The sequence below is a fragment of the Rattus rattus genome, chromosome X, assembly GCF_011064425.1.
Source record: "Rattus rattus isolate New Zealand chromosome X, Rrattus_CSIRO_v1, whole genome shotgun sequence".
NCBI classification, from domain to species: domain Eukaryota; kingdom Metazoa; phylum Chordata; class Mammalia; order Rodentia; family Muridae; genus Rattus; species Rattus rattus.
The window spans coordinates 7,184,867-7,203,095 of NC_046172.1; positions in this window are offsets into that span (position 1 = coordinate 7,184,867).

Consider the following 18,229-nt stretch of genomic DNA (forward strand, 5'->3'; position numbering starts at 1 on the left):
GATGCCTAGAACAAATGAAACTCAAGACGGATGATCAAACTGTGAATGCATATCTCCTGGAGAGACACAGCCAGAATACAGCAAATACAGAGGTGTATACAGCAGGAAACTACTGAACTGAGAACAGACCTCGCTGAAGGAATCAGAGAAAAGAAGAGCTGAAGGAGCCTGAGACCCTATATGTACACAGCAATGTTAACCAACCAGAGCTTCCAGGACTAAGCCACTACCCAATGACTACATGGACTGACCCTGAATTTGACCCATAGGGTAGCGATGAAATATCCAGTAAGAGCACCAGGAAGGGGGAAGCCCTGGGTCCTGCTAAGACTGGAACCCCCAGAACTAGACTGTTGGGGAGAGGAAGCAAGGAGGGTTGGGAGGGGAACACCCATAAGGAAGGGAAGGGGGATTGGGATGTTTGTCGAAACCGGGAAAGGGAATAACACCAAATGTATATAAGAAATACCTGCTAATAATAAAAAAAAAACTGAAAAAAAAAAAAAGAAAAAAAAGCTTAAAAAGTATTATGAAATCCTGGAATCAAAAACTTGTACAGAAATTTCAAAGGGCATATTCAGTAAGAAGATTTAAGAAAGGAGAAAATTTTTCATTAATTAGTTGGACATTAACATGAACCACAAAGAAAGATCATGTCTTCAATTTTCTTTCCATATTTTCATCTGTGGTGTTTTATTATTATGAAGTTAATGTAGTTTTAAATTTAGATGTAGAGGTTTCTTCTTGAATCATCAGTGTCAGATGCAAATAAGGAATTGTTTGACCAATAACAAACACAACTCAATCCTACTTCCTTGTTATATTATAATATTTTTGCAGTTAAATAATTGTGTTTATTCTTTTTCCTTTATTGAAAATAGTTTTTTCTCACATTGTACAATATTATATAATGTAACTTGGTTATGGTTTTCCTCCCTCTACTCCTCCAAGTTACTCCCCAAGTACCTGTTCATACAGATCCACTCCCTTTCTGTCTTTCAGTAGAAAAGAAACAGAATTTTAATGGATAATATTAAAATATAACAAAATAAATTTTAACAATATAAAACAACTATGTCAGAGTTAGTCAAGACAAACAGAAGAAGAGCTTAAGAGAAGGCATAAGAAACAGAGACTCACAGGTTCTCATACTCAGGAAATTTATTAAAATACTAAACTGGAAGCTATAATATGACTTGGTGTCAACACATAGCCTGTGTTTGCTGCTTCTATCTCTGTGAGTTCATATGACCATTGATCATGTTGATTCAGAGCATTTTGTAGTCTTTGTGTCCTCCATCTCCTGTGGTTCTTACACTCTTTCTGCTTTGTCTTCCTTGGGGTACAATAAGCCATAAGAGGAGGGATTTGATGGAGACATTTCATTTAGGGCTGAATGTTGCAAGGTCTCTCACTCTTTGGGTAATGTCTGGCTGTAGGTCTCTGTATTTGTACACATCTGCTTCAGGAAGAAGCTTCTCCGATGATGGCCGAAAAGGGCACTGATCTATCAGTATAGCAGAATGTGATTAGGAGTCATTTTGCTGTTGTCTTTTTTTTCTTTCCTTTTCTTCACCTTTTCCTTCCTTTACTTTCTTCCTTTCCTGCCTTCTTCCTTTCTTCCTTTGCTTCTTTGCTTCTTTCCTTCTTTCCTTCCTTCCTTCTTTCCTTCCTTCCTTTCTTTTTCTAGAACAGGTTAGTATTTTGTTTTGTGCTAGGTCTTGTAGAGTATCTAGTCTCGGTTTTTGTTCATTCACCATGTATGGGTTCCATCTCAGAATGATATTTTAATTAAATCAGATATTGATTTGGTTACTGACAAATCTTTGCAATTACCATTGCCCAAGCATATCCCGTATGTGTGGATAGAATCATAGATCTGAGAGTTTATGCCTGGCCCTGTGTTTATGTTTCTCTTTTGGTAACTTACTGAGTACCTTCCTGTACTAAAGATACTAGAATATAGGGGTGGAGAATCTGTATAGGCACCAGCTCCAGATCTCCATGTTCAATGAATTGTGTAGATGTTGTCTTCAAAAATGGAGCCTCAACATCAGACAGTGGAAAGCAACCTATGTACTTGACAACAACCTAGATTGTTTGGGGGTTTCCATTGGACTTCTTTGGCCAACAACTCAGATGTGACCAAATCACAGTACTTGAAGGTTCATTTGGTTACAAGAGAGGACACATGTCTCCCCTTTTCATTTAGGAGATTTAATTTAGACCAACATTTAGAACAAGTGTCTCTGGGGTAGGATGAGGTAACCTTTGTATATGTGCCCAAGAGAGGTATAGCTTGATTTCAGGGTAGCTCATTTCCCATTTTCCAGAGCAACTATCACACTGAGTTTCATAGTAGGTGCATAAGTTTTCACTCCCACCAGCAATGAGTGCTTCCCTTACTCCAGTCCTCTCCAACATGAGCTGTGACTTGTATATTTGATCTTAGCCATTCTGACAGGTTTAAGATGGAATCTCAAAGAAGTTTTGACTTGCATTTCCCAGATGGCTAAGGATGTTGAACATGTCCTTAAGGATTTCTCAGCCATTTCACTTTCCTCATTAGAAAATTCTGTTTAAACGTACACCCCATTTTAAGATGGATTATTTGATTTTCTTGACATCTTGAGTTCTTTATATAGTTTGCATATTAGTCCTTTATCAAATGTAGAGTTGGTGAAAATATTTTCTTATTCTGTAGGCTGCCCCCTTGATGGAGGGATAGTGTCCAATGCCTTACAGAAGCCCTTTTGTTTCATGAGGTCCCATTTATTAATTTTTGATCTTATTGCTTGCCCTAAAGGTGTTCTGTTCAGCATGTCTTCTGTGCCAATAAGTTCAAGGCTTTTCACCACTTTTTCTTCTATCATGTTCAGTGTCTCTGGTTTTATGTTGAAGTCTTTGACTTTCTTGAATTTGACTTTTGGGCAGGATGCTAAGTACATTCTTTTACATGTAGCCACCTAGTTTGACCAGCACCATTTCCTCAAGTTGTCTGTTTTTCTAGTGTGTATTTCTGGTTTCTTTATCAAAAATAAGTTGTCTATAAGTGTACTGATTTCTGTCTGTGTCTACCATTAGATTCCTTGTTAAATAAATCTATCTGGTTTTGTGTCAAAATAATGTTGCTTTTATTACTCTAGTTGCAAACACAGAATCCATACTTCCGCTGTATCAAAGGAAACTTCCTCTGTAATACAACTTGAAATCAGGGACAGTGATACCTCCAGCAGTTCCTTTATTGTTTGGGATTGTTTTAGCTATCCTGGTATTTTGGTGTTTCCATATGAAGATGAGATTTGTCCTTTCAAGATCTGTGAAAATTTGTGTTGGAATTTTGATAGGGATTGCATTGAATCTGTATATTGCTTTGGTGGGATGTTATTTGTACTGGTCCATGAATGTTTGAGATCTTTTTGTCTTCTGATATCCTTCTTCAATTTATTTCTTTGTTGTCTTGATGCTTTTATGAATACAAGTCTTTTACTTTCATGGTTATCATTAGCCCCAAGATGATCTATGTTATTTGAGTCTATTATTAAAGACAATGTTTCCCTGGTTCTTTTTCTTAGTCCATTTGTCATTTGTATATAGAAGAGTTATCAGGTTTTTTGTTTTTGGTTTTAGGTTTTTTTTGTTTTTTTTTGAGTTATTCTGTATCTGGTTACTTTCTGAAAGTGTTTTTTGTAGGAGTTCTGTGGCGGTTTTTTTGGTGGGGGGGTCATATATACACTATCACATCATCTGTGAATAGGAATACTTGAATTATTCTTCCCAATTTGTATAAATGCCTTGATCTCCTTTAGTTTTCTTTATTGCTCAAGCTAAGACTCCAGGTACTATATAGAATAAGTTTGAAGAGAGTGGACAACCTTGTCCTGTTTCTTTGAGTATCTCTCCATTAAGTTGATGTTGTCTATGGCCTTGCTGCAAACTGCCTTTATCATGTTTATTTAGGTATATACCTTATATCCTTATCTTTCAAGGACTTTTTATCATTAAGATGTGTTCAGCTTTTGTCAAAGGCTTTTTCAGGTCTAATGAGGCACTTATGTGGTTTTGACTTTAGTCTGTTTATATGATAAATTACATTAATAGTTTACATATGTTGAACCATCCTGCATCTCTGAGATAAAGTATGCTTGATCATGTGAATGATGTTTTTGATGTGTCCTTGAATTCAGTTTGCAACTATTTTATTGAGTATATTTTGTGTCAATACGTTCATGAGGGGAAATTGCTTTGTAATTTTTCTTTGTTTAGTCTCTCTATGTTGTGGGGTATCAGGAAAACTAGATGTTGCCTCTCAGGAAATGAATTGACACTGTCCCTTCTTTTCTATTTTTGTGGAATAATTTTTAGGCATATTTACATTAATTTCCATGAAAGTCTGTCAATTTTGTAATAAAATTATCTGGGCCATTGGCTGAGTTTTTCTTTTTTCTTCCTTCCTTCTTTCCTTCCTTCCTTCCTTCCTTCCTTCCTTTGTTCCTTCCTTCCTTCCTTTCTCCCTTTCTTCCTACCTTTCTTTCTTCTATTCTTCTTGTGTGTTTTTGTTGTTGTTGTTCTTTTTGCAAGGTTTTTATTGACTGCTTCTACTTCACTATGGTTTATAAGTCTGTTTAAATTGTTCATTTGATTTGATTTTCCTGATTTATTAACATTAAAAGATATTTAACATTAGTACGTGGTATGTATCTAGAAAAATTACCTATTTCTTTTAGATGATTACAGTTTGGTGTAATGCATGTTTTTTTAAGTGTAACCTTATGTTTATCTGGATTTTCTCAGTGTCTGCTCCCTTTTCATTTTTGATTTCATTCACTTGGATATTCTCACTGAATTTTATTTAATTTAGATAAGGGTTTGTTGATCTTATTGATTTTCTCAGTGAAGCAAATCTTTGTTTTATTGATTTTTTCTATTGTTCTCTTTTTGTGTACTTCTTTGATTTCAGCCCTGAGTTTTATTATATCTAGCTTTCTACTCCATTTGGGTTTTATTTCTTTGCTTTGTTCTTGAGATTTCAGGTGTGCTGTTATATTGTTAGTATAAGATATCTCCAGTTTTAAAAGTGATTACTCTAATTAATTCTTTTTTAAATAATTTTATTTTTTCTTGGATATTTATTTATTTACATATTTCAAAATGTTATCCCTGTCCCCTCCCATAAACCTCCCCCACCCTAATGCTTTTTTTTCCTTTTTTTAAATTGATAAATTTTATTTATATTTCAAATGCCATTCCCTTTTCTGGTTTCTGTCTAGAAAATTGTCCACTTCATCCTAATTTTCCAGTTCTGTTGAATATAGGCTTTTGTAGTAGAATCTGATAATTTTTTAATTTCCTCAGTTTCATTGCTATGTCTCCCTTTTCATTTATGATTTTGTTTATTTGGATACTGCCTCTGCACCCTCTGGTTAGTCTGGCTAAGGGTTTATCTATCTTGTTGATTTTCTCAAAGAACCAGCTCCCGGTTATATTGATTCTTTGCTTTGTATAATTCTTTTTCTTTCTACTAGGTTGATTTCTTGATTGTGAGCCTGTGATCTTAGGAATGAGAGCACTCCTGGGAGACCAGTTCTCTCTAGGCAGGCTTTGTGTTTGGAGGCCTATGGGACAACATTAGCTCTGGGCACAGATGGAGACCAGAAGTGTCCTATCCTAGGCTGCTCCATGGTTCCTATGCTCTGTGCGCTTCTGGTGGGTTCCTCTTTTGACAGTTAGTGTAGGGAATGTGGGTTGCCACCTGTGGGCTTAGGAGTGAGAGCACTCCTGGGAGACCAGCTTTCTCCAGGCAGGTTTTGGGTTTGGAGGGCTATGGACCAGCCTTAGCTGCAGGTACAGATGGAGATCAGAAGGGACCTTGTGTAGGTTTTCAAAAAACCAAATAGTGTCAAGTTTGGGTTTGAATAATATTTACTGCTGATTACCTATAACTAATGTGCTCACAAACAGATAATTATCTTATAATTAAGTATCATCTTATATGCTGTATAAGAAAGTGAATTATATATGCCATATATTTACATAGAAGTCTATATACTTACATAATGTGCTTATGAATTGATGTAACTGTAAATAGTGAAGAATTCTGGTTTTGAAAGGGATAAATAAGCCAGGAAGTGAAAAATAGACCTTCATGATACCTCTTATCAGGTTATCAAGATATGAGCTCTTTTTTAGTATCCTGTTCACTTTCTCTGCCTTAGTTTATTTTTCTGTTGCTGTGGTTTAAAAAAAAAACCCTCATAATAGCACCTTAAGGGTAACAGTTTATTTTATCTCATACTTTGAGTCTCTAGGCTCTCATGGCAGGAGGTTGAAGAAGCTGGTCACATCACACCTACAGTAGAAAGAGATGAATGTTATGCAGTATTCAGCTAACTTTCCAGTGTGGAGTTCAGGATCAGAGTCCAGAATACTGCCCAGGATAGATAGGTCTTCCCAAGTCATGTTATGTAATCAAAAATAACCTCCAACAGGCATTCTCAGAGCCTGGACTCTCACATGATTATAGATGTCACAACTCTTCCTTTGGTCAGCATGATACTCAAACACATCCCTTTTAAGTCATAATCTTCCAACCCTTGGTCTTCATAAGTTCACAACCATGGTATGGTACAAAATTCATTTAATCCAACTTTAAAAGTCCCCATAAAGAGTTCCATTGATCGATGTGTCTGCTTCCGTGCCAATGCCATGCTGTTTTTACTACTATAACTTTGTAGACTAACTTGAACAGGGAATGGAGTTCCCAGCACTTCTTTTAAAATTCAGGATTGTTTTAGTTATCCTGAGGATCCCCCCCTTTTCTTTATGAAGCTGAGAGTTGTCTTTCCAAGGCCTTTACCATACTTCCCTTGGTTACTAGGCTAATGTGTTTATGGTGCCTTCTAAGGTTATTGGGCTTCAACTATGGTTACTAGTGTGGTTGACTAGGCTTCATATGGATAATCCACTTACCCATGATTACTAGGCATCCCATGAATGGCAGGTACTGAAAAAGCCTTTCAGTCTACCCAGGGTTAGGAAGCTTACAACACTTACCACATCTCCAGTGCTCACCAGCATTGAAACAAGAATCTGTAACATTGAAGTTGCCATGGAGATCCCAAGATCTTCCAGATGTGAGAGCCATGGGATGTCTCCTGAGGAAAGCTTCTAACAGGGAATGCAACCAGTCCAGGAGAACAAAGTTTGTTGCAGTCCACAAAGATGAAAAGGGAGTTGGAGATCTAAAGACCTACTTGAAATCAGACATTGAGATGCAGACTTTGGAATTTGGCCAGCTGGTTTCCTGTCTTGTTTTGGGGATTACAGTTAAGTGGTTGGACAAATCTTAGAAGAGACTCTGACCTTTGGACTTTTAACATTGTTGAGCTGCTATAGACTATGGGGACTCTGAAAGTTGGACTAAATATTTTTGCATTATGCTGTGGGAAATTGGTATGGGCTCCCATAGACTTATATTTGGACAAGCCTATGAGGGCCAAGAGAGTGGAATGATGGTTTGTATATGTTTGGCTCAGGGGAGTAGGCACTTTTTAGGAGGTGCCTTGTTAAAAGTGTGGAGCCATTTGCCTGCCACTCTGAAGTAGGGTAAAAAGCAGAGTTTAAGCCTACCTTCCAGGAAGAGTCAAGGCAAATCAGTGTCTACTGGCAGATTTCAGGGCCTGCTGACACATGGAACTTCAGGAGATAAACTTGAGGCTCGAGGTAAGGGGCTAAACATTCTAGTGACCTTGGTGGAAGGAATAGAGAGGCCTTTGGATAAGATCAGATATCCCGTGTATATGTCAGCAATTGTTTCTGCTAGCTTATGGCTTTGTTTCTCACAGAACTGTGTGGTATAAAAAGGCTATGCAAATAAACTTGGTGTTGCTGCAATATTCAGTGACAATCCTCCCAAATCTATCTCTTACCTCCATGTCTTTTTTTTTTCTTTTTTGCCTTTCTTACCTTTAATCATAGCTATGGCCTCAGGGACTGTTCCACTCCTGCAGGGGTCTCAGGCATAGTTGGTTCTTAAACTGTGGGACTCTCAAAGTTAGGGACAAGAAGGACACAGCAGAAAAATAAAGCACTAGGAGAAAATAAAGGTGAGGTGACTATTTCTCAGGAATAAAAATCATAGGAAAGTCCAGAAAAGAGCACTTGGAAAAAAAAAAGTAAGGGAGCTCAGAGAAAGGAAAAACCAAAGGAAAAATGGGAAATGGAAATAGTCACATGTTTTTCATGCAAGTGCTTAAGTGCTTCACATTCACAGGGCTAAAGTAGGTAACAGTACTTGCATAATTCTTTCGTTTTGTAGGGAAGGTTTTCCTTGGTTTTCTGAGGAAGGTATAATAAATTTAGCTAACTGGAAGAAGATTGGAGAAAGACTTCAAGACTATTATGATGGACCAGGTATAATGCCTCGATTAGGGGTAGTTTTGATCTTAGACATGAGAGATAGAAGTGGGTTTCAGGAAAGCAGTCCCCATTCAGGGATGCCTCCAATGAAGGAAGGAGAAATTGAAACTAAGCCATCTGTTCCTAACCCAAGCCTGCATATACTGAGGCAGCATTTGAGCTGCCACCTTATCCTCATAAGAGCATAAGAGTTTATCCTAGATGCGGGAGAGGCTGAGCAGCTGGGGGAGGAAGCTGCTGGATATCATGGGAAGGAGAGTTCTTTGCCACTTGTTGCCTTAGCAGAGCCTGAAATTCCTTCCAAGGATAGGTGAGTTACAGAGGAAGTACAGCGATTGCAAAATGCTTTCACTTCATTGTCTGTGCAAGTACAGCAGTTACGGGCTCAGCAAGCTCTAGAGACGTTCTTGGAACCATCAGAGTGGATTCCAGGGCTGAGAGCTAGTAAAACCCCATGCATCTTGCTAGGCTGAACTGCACTCCCCCCTTCCCAGAAGAAAAGTAATGGCAGTGGTGCAAAGTGGCTCTACTGTATTAATATATACATTGTATACATTAAAATGCATACAAATTATTTAAACTGACATATATCATACAAGTTAGAATTTATATATACATTGAAACACACACATATAATGTATATTTCATTCATGTGTCCTCAGAAGATAAGCTGTCCTTGATAAGTACATACATATTCATACATATAGGTGTATATATAAATTATCTACACTAAATATAAATTGTACATTAAATATAATTTATACAGAATAAATACAGATTATATATGTTAAATATAAATTATGTAATTAAATATAAATTATGTACTTTATATCAAAATTATATATGTCAAAGAATAAATTATATGTTAAAATATGAATTAAGTATGAATTAAATCTATAAGAGTTTAAAATCTATATAAAATGCATAAATCTCACCTGTCCTCATGTCCCCATGGATAAAAAATTTTTACTCCCTCAGCTACAGCTACAGCTGTAGAACTCAGAGCTGTTGAAGCTGTATCTCAAAAGGTGGATGCCTGTCCTTTTAATTTGTACACTGATAGTCAATATATTTCCAAAGCTTTACAAGTTTTAGAAACTGAGGCTTACTTGATATAACTACCAAGATATTTTTTTTCTCAAATACAGTGATGTCTCCAAGCATACACCCAACCATGTTAAATAGGTCATATTCGAGCTCATTCAGGACTCACAAGGCCTCTTACAGAAGACAATATTGCAGATAAAGCCACTCAAATGATAGGCCTTTTACAAGTTGAGCTCATGCAAGAATCACATGCTTTGCATCATCAAAATAGACAAAGTTTAGAAAACAATTTTATGTATCTAGAAAAACTGCATGACAAATTGTTTGCCAATGTTTCTCCTGTCCTGAACATTACTCAGTACCTCATTATGCAGTTAATCTAAGAGGTCTAGTTCCTAATCAGTGGAGGCAAATGGACATTACACATATAACCTGAATTTGGTGGGTTAAGATATGTGCATGTTTTCATAGATACTTTTTCAGGTTACATTATGGTCACTGATCAAACAGGGGAAGCCACTAAGCATGTTATCTCTCATTGATTAAAATTTTTTTGCCATGGAAGGACAACCTAATATGATTAAGACCAATAATGGGTATAGGCATATAAGTCAAGCTTTCCACTTCTGTGCCCAACTGTCCATTACTTATTAGATTTTACATATGATCCACAAGGACCAAAAATTGTGGAACAAGCCCATGGAGCTCTAAAAAAAAAATCAGTTACATAAAATAAAAAAGGAGGAGTTGTATACTCCTTCACCACAAAATTGTTTATTTTGAAATTTTTGACCTTGGATGCCAAGGGACTCTCTGCTTCTGAGTGTCTATGGTATCCTACATCTTTGCATACTTATAGGTGAAATGAAAGGACATGCTTACTGGCCATATAGCATGGTCCTGGTCAGGTATTAATAGAAGGATAAGGGCAAGTTCATGTTTTTCCACAGGATGCTGAAAGAACAAAGTGGCTTCCAGAGCATTTGATTCACTGTGTGGAAACGCAATTGAACAGACTCATGATGCTGACGCTGATGAGCAGCTTCCTGCTATCAACTTGAGGAGAGTCCTCAAACTCAGATGACTAGCAAAAAGGAGTGTCTGCAGGACATTGGTGGTCTGGCTCAGTATCACCACAGACTTATATCTGGAAGCTTGCTTCACCCATGGAGGGATGGGGATGAAAGTACAAGGACCATCATATGTATGAGGGAACATAACATGAACCAAAAACCAAAACCAATCCCATGTCCTTTGTCAGGTTTTGTGATGCCTTGCATATCCTTGCTTCATGTATTGATGATTGGGCAAATGAATGTTTCCATGTCTAGAGATTGGTTTAATGTAATCTGTGACAATTGCACTGTTACTAATTGTGTGGATCCATTGCCAGACTGTGCCTAGGACTTGGCATTTCATCAACCTTCATTTTTTAAGCTTCCAGTTAATGTTTCAGGACCTTGGTGTGCAGATAGAGACTTACTAGTATTGGATGAAATTGAAAAAGGTTTGAGAAGAACTACGAGAATGATAGCTGTCTTAGTTATGGTCACAGAACTTATGGAATGTCTCTCTATATATTAAGGGAACTCATTGTAATGACTTATGGTCTGTAGTCCAACTAATCCAACAATGGGCAGCTATGAATGGGAAGTCCACGAATCTAGTAGTTGCTCAGTCCCACAAGGCTGGTTGTTAAAGCTGGTCTTCTGTAGAAGAAGGTTCCAACAGATGTGCTGACAAGTAAGTGCAAGCAGTCAAAGAAGAGACAATCTTCCTTCTTCTAGTGTCCCTGTGACGGCCACCAGCAGAAGGTGTGGTTCAGATTAAAGGTATATACCACCGTCCTAGATCTAAAACTTGCTTTGTCCCAAGCTGACCTTGAACTCAGAGATCTGCTTGTCACAGTCTCCTGGAATCAAAGGCATGTACTAACTTGCCTGGGCCTAAGATTTTTCATGAACACTATGCCTCAACATCTCCATGTCAAGATACAGGTCATTAATCTGTCTTCCAGCATCAATATCTGGATCACAGCTGTGCCCTTCATTTCTGGATTCTAGTTCATTCCAGATGCAGTCACACTGACAATCAGGAATAGCCATCACTATAGGGGTAATCATTACTGGAAGTTTTGCTATAATACCTATTATAGCCACAACTACACTGCTACAGCAGCTATAGCCTTGTCTCAATCTGTTCAAATGGTTCAATTTATTAATGATTTGTCTAAGAATGTTACCTAGCTTTAGGAATGGAAGAGAATATATATATGCTAGAACAAAAGTTAGATGTGTTATAGGAAACAGTACAGTATTAAGAAGATGAAGTTCAAGGGATGAAGGTGAGATCACATTTACAATGTCATGTAGAGTACCAATGGGTCTGTATTACCCATAAAGTGTATAATGAAAGTAAACAAGGTTTTGACTGGGTATGTTTCCATTTTAAGGGTGTCTGGCATTATGCTAACATTTCCTTGGATCTAATTTAGTTGCATCAAAAACATTTTAAATCTAAAGGATGCTAAACACCCGCAATTCAATGCTACAAAAGTTGCCTCTGATAAGTTCAAGCAATTAAGAAAGACCATGTCTTTCTGGTCTTCATTTACTCATTTGGCTTTTTTTGTACTTGCCTTGGGTGCTCTAATGGTTATATGATTATGCCTATTACCATTTGTGGTTAAGTATGCCTTTTATTCCTTTTTGAACATCCATGCAGATCCCCATCATGTACAGCTCAAAACTGTTACCTAATCAGTTACATCCCCCATTGCAGAGGCTGGTAGTCAAAGACAGGTTAAGATTCTCTCAGAGGTGGATCAACCTAAGACAGAGTATGAATGCTAATAATCATATACTGATTACAGGTAAGGTTCACACTTCCTGAGGGGACACCTAAGACAGACACAGTCTTTGTGCACCAAGAGTTGAGACAGTTTGGCTTGTATAAAAAGGGGGAGATGTTAGGAGTCATTTGCCCTGCTGCTCTGAAGTAGAATAAAAGGAGAATCAAGGCAGGTCAGGATCTACTGGCAGATTTCTGGGACTGCTGACACATGGAACTTTAGGAGGAGATAGAATTGAGGCTTAAGGTAAGGGGCTAAATGTTCTATTGATCTTGGTGGCAGGAATAGGGAGGCCTCTCGGTAAGAACAGATATCCTGTGTATATGTCAGCAATTGTTTCTGCTAGCTTGTGCTTTTGCTTCTCATAGCACTGTGGGGTATAAAAAGGCTATGCAAAATAAGCTTAGTGTTACTGCAGTATTCAGTCATAATCCTCTTAAATCTATCTCTTGCCTCTGTGTCTTCTTTCTGTCTTTCCTATCTTTAATCTTCGATCCCTCTACTCAGAGACTGTTCAACTACTGCAGGTAGGCTCCAGCATTGGAGTAGGTGTGGCCTTGTTGAAGTAGGTATGTCCCTGTGTGTGAAGACTCTCATCCTAGCTGTCTGGAAGCCAGTCTTCTCCTAGCAACCTTCAGATAAAGATGTAGAACTCTTAGCTCTCCCTGTACCACGCCTGCCTGGATGCTGCCATGCTCCTGCCTTGATGACAAATAATAGACTAAACTTGTTAACCAACTCCAATTAAATGTTGTCCTTATAAGAGTTGCCTTGGTCATAGAGTCTGTTCACAGTAGTAGAACCCTAACTAAGAAACTAGGACTCAGTTCCTTCCAGGCCTCCCATGGTTCCTAGGCCTGACTTACATACTAGACCTCAACTGATGGATTCCAGTCCTCCTATGGTTATGACACCTTCCTTGCATACTATGCCTCTCATATTAACAAAGTTACCCATGTATACCTGGTGTAACATTCCATCTAGGAATTCATGCTTACCAGGTCTCCCATGTTTCCCATGTGTTTTATGCTTACTAGGGTTTCTTATGATTATCAGAACTTATATCCTTACTAGTCCTTCCAAGATTTCCAAGTCTTTGTTTCTAGGACTCCCATGGTTAATATGCCTCCCCATTCTAGCCAGGCTACTCATGCTTTTCAGGCCTCCTAATCTTTCCAGGCCTTTCAGGAATGGCAGGCCTCTAATGCATATCATACATTTCATCCTTTCTAGGTTTCCCATGTTTCCAGGTTGTCCTTGGGTCCTAGGACTCTAGTGCTTATTAGGCATGCCCATGTTTGCAAGGCTACTAATGTCTATCAGGCATTCAAGGCTTTCAATGCCTTCCATGTTTATGGGACCTCCTGTCCTTACAAGATCTCCCATGCTATCCAGGTATTTCTTGGGTTGCAGTACTCACATATTTACTAGGTCTCTTAGTTAGGGTTTTACTACTATGAGCAGACACCATGACCAAGCAATTCTTATATTTTTGGTTGTGAGCCTAGCCTTTAACAGCTGAGCCCTCTCTCCAGCCTGACCAAGCAATTCTTATAAGGACAACACTTAATTTGGGCTGGCTTATAGGTTCAGAGGTTCAGTCCATTATCATCAAGGCAGGAGCATGGCAGCATCCAGGCAGGCATAGTGCAGGAGGAGCTGAGTTCTACATCTTCACCTGAAGGAAGCCAGGAACAGACTGAGCATCCCCAGGCAGCTAGGAGGAGGGTCTCCAAGCCCACCCTCACAACAAGGCCACACCTTCTAATAGTGCCAATCCCTGGGCCAAGCATGTGCAAACCATCACAGTCAGTTATATCAAATGATAATTTGCTGGGGCACATAACCAGAAAGAATGTTTTGTTGAAGAAGACACTTGCAAGAATGTTTTGCTGAAGTAGACAAATGTGAAAGAATGTTTTGCTAAAGCAAACATGAGAAAGAATGTTTTGCAGAAGTAGCCACAAATGAAAGGATGTTGTACTATAGCAAACACATGAAAGGATATTTAGAAGGAATATAAATATGACCTCACATACATACAGTGAGAGCTCAATCATTTGTTTTCCTTGCTCTGCCTACCTAGTCTCCCCTGACTATGTGCATGTATTGATTTGTCTTACACTGAATTGCTAAGCTTCGCTTGTGGTGGCTTCATAGAGAAAAACTCACCAACGATCTTCTGAGATTCCTGTGACTTTTTACCACTTCCACAGAGAACTTGTACCAGATGTTGAGTCTTGCGGTTTCTTCTAGATTGAACTGCCCTTGCTAATTTTTGTGTGGTGTCTGCCAAGTGGACTGGACTGCAGTTGCTGATTCCTGTTTGGTGTTTGCTGGTGGACTGGACTGATATCAGTGAAGATCTAAATTGCCCCAAAGAACTATGTCTAAACAGGTCCACTTCCCTTGTACCCTAATAACCTTTCTTTTCCATTATATCTGGTGGGTGGAGGGATACAGGGGAGGTTGAACCCTTATTACAGTAGGTTTAGAAAAATTTATGCCAACATTTTCAGGCCTCCTAAACTTGTCAAGTCTCTCATATTTATCAAGTCTCCCATGCTTCCAAGGCCTCTCATACTTATGAGGTCCTAACATGGTCACTAGGCTTCAATGTGTAACTAGCCTCACATTGTTATCACTTTTCCTTTGGTTACTAGGCCTCATGGACTTATTATGCCTACTATGGTTAATAGGCCTCCACCTGGTTACTAGTCCTCACATGTTCACTAGGCCTCACATTGTTATTGCATTTCCCATGATTACTTGGCTTCCCATGAATACCAGGTCCTGACAAGGTTACTGGGCCTTTTATGTTTACCAGGCCTATCATTCTATCTGGTCTTCTTAAATGAACCAAGCCTCCCATGCTTACCAGGCCTCCCAGCCTTAGTAGGCATCAAACATTTACCAATCTCCCATGCTCACCAGGCCTGTCATACTTACCAGGCTTACCATGGTATTAGGCACCACTCGGTTATGAGGCCCTTCCATATTCTCCAGGCCTCTCTTTGTGACAAGGTCTCATTAACTTGCCAGGCCTCCAAAGTTTGCAAGATCTCCCTTGGCTTCTAGTCTTCAAGTGGTTTCCAGGCCCTCTATGACTATGAGATCTTCCTTTAATACTAAGTTTCTCATAGTAACCAGGCTTCCCATGTATACCTGTCCTACCCTGCCATCTAAGACTCTTATACTTACCAGTTCTTCTATGCTTCCCATGGATTTTATGCTTACCAGGCCTCCCATGTTTATCAGATCTCAAATCCTTATTAGTCCTTTCAAGATTTTCAGGTACTTGGTTCTAGGACACTCATGTTTAGTTGGCCTCCTCATGCTTGCCAGGCTACTCAGGCTTTCTAGGCCACCCAGGCCGTCTATGATCATAGGACTGCTCATTCTTTCTAGGTCTCCCATGCTTTCCTGGTTCCATGGATTCTAGCACTGCCAAACTTACAAAGCCACCCCAATATTCTTGTGCTATAGGGTCTCCTAAGCTGTCCAGGCCCCTCATGCTTACCAGGCCTCTTTGTGTTTATGAGATCTTCCATCCTTATTAGGCCTACCATGCTATTCAAGTCTTCCTGGGGTTCTAAGACTTCCATACTTACAAGGCCTGCTAAGGTTTCCAAGCCTCCCTGGTGCAGCAGTCCTTAAACACTTGCCCAATATCCTGTTTACCAGGTCTCTCATATATACTAGAGCTACCAGGGTACTAGGCCATACCTTGTAATGAGGCCTTATATATATTCTTCAGGCCTTCCCTCATTACTTGGCCTTAGTTGCTAACTAGGCCTCACATATTTGCCATACTCCCCTTGGTTACTAGGCCTCCCATATATACCAGGTACTGACAATTATTCCAGACCTCCAATGCTTAAGAGGATTATGATGCTATCTAGACCTCTTATACTTACAACACCTCCCATGCTTACCAGGCCTCTGAATCGTTCCAGGCCTGTCAAGTTCAGCAGGGCTGAAATAGTCACCAAATCTCCCACGCTTACCTGACTTCTTATACTTACCAGATCTACAATGGTCACTAGGCATCAGATGTTAACTAGATGTCACATATTTCCCAGACGTCTCTTGGTAATGAGGCCTCATGTGCTTATCATGCCTCCTATGGTTACTAGTCCACACCTGGTTTCTAGGCCTCACATGTTCACTAGCCCTCACATGGTTATTCCACCTCCCATACTTAGTGGGCCTTCCATGAATGCTATGTCCTGACATGTTTACCAGACCTCTCCTGTTTATCAGACCTATCGTGCTATCTATGCCTCTTAGGTTAGCCAGGCCTTCGAAGCTTACCAGGCCTCTTGAGCTTTCCAGTCCTCTCAGGCTTAGCAGGCCTCAAACATTTACCAAATATCCCATGTGTTGAGACCTACTCATTCTAACATAATGTTAGCCATTTTAAACGCAGTCTCCATTTTGCTCATAAGGTGAAATTAAGTTCAAGTTCTCTGCCTCTACTTCCCAGAAGTAATTGTCAATAGCTGACAGTGAAGAATGCTACTAATAAGCCAAAAAGATTTGGTTGAATCACTCATACCCTGTCATTTCAAAGTTCTGAAATTCCCCTGTTCATCACCTGTGCACCTTACCTTACCTTACCACACTCAGAACCAATCAGTTTTGTTTGTTTTTTTTGTGTGTGTGTGTGTGTGTGTGTGTGTGTGTGTGATATATACTTCTTTTTTTTCTTTATTAACTTGAGTATTTCCTATATTCATTTCGATTGTTATTCCACTTCCAGGTTTCTAGGCCAACGTCCCCCAACCCCTTAACCTCCCCTTCTCTATGGGCTTCCCCTTCCCATTCTCCCCCAATTACCACCCTCCCCCCAACAATCATGTTCACTGGGGATTCAGTCTTGGCAGGACCAAGGGCTTCCCCTTCCACTGGTGCTCTTACTAGGATATTCATTGCTACCTATGAGGTTGGAGCCCAGGGTCGGTCCATGTATAGTCTTTGGGTAATGGCTTAGTCCCTGGAAGCTCTGGTTGCTTGGCATTGTTGTTCATATGGGGTCTTGAGCCCTTCAAGCTCTTCAGTCCTTTCTCTGATTCCTTCAACGGGGTCCTGTTCTCAGTTCAGTGGTTTGCAGCTGGCATTACGCCCACATGTATTTACTGTATTCTGGCTGTGTCTCTCCTGTGGAGATCTACATCCGGTTCCTGTCAGCCTGCACTTCTTTGCTTCATCCATCTTATCTAGTTTGGTGGCTGTATATGTATGGGCCACAGGTGGAGCAGGCTCTGAATGAGTGTTCCTTCAGCCTCTGTTCTAAACTTTGCCTCCCTATCTCCTCCCAAGGGTATTCTTGTTCCCCTTTTAAAGAAGGAGTGAAGCATCTGCATTTTGGCCATCCTTCTTGAGTTTCATGTGTTCTGTGCAACTAGGATAATTAGAGCATTTGGGCTAATATCCACTAATCAATAAGTGCATAATATGTGTGTTTTTCTGTGATTGGGTTACCTCACTCAGGATGATATTTTCCAGTTCCATCCATTTGCCTATGAATTTCATAAAGTCATTGTTTTTGATAGCTGAGTAATATTCCATTGTGTAGATGTACCACATTTTCTGTATCCATTCCTCTGTTGAAGGGCATCTGGGTTCTTTCCAGCTTCTGGCTATTATAAATAAGGCTGCTATGAACATAGTGGAGCATGTGTCTTTGTTATATGTTGGGGCATCTTTTGGGTATATACTCAAGAGAGGTATAGTTGGGTCCTCAGGTAGTTCAAAGTGAATTTTCGGAGGAACCTCCAGACTGCTTTCCAGAGTGGTTGTACCAGTCTGCAATCCCACCAACAATGGAGGAGTGTTCTCTTTCTCACATCCTCGCCAGCATTTGCTGTCACCTGAGTTTTTGATCTTAGTTACTCACTGGTATGAGGTGAA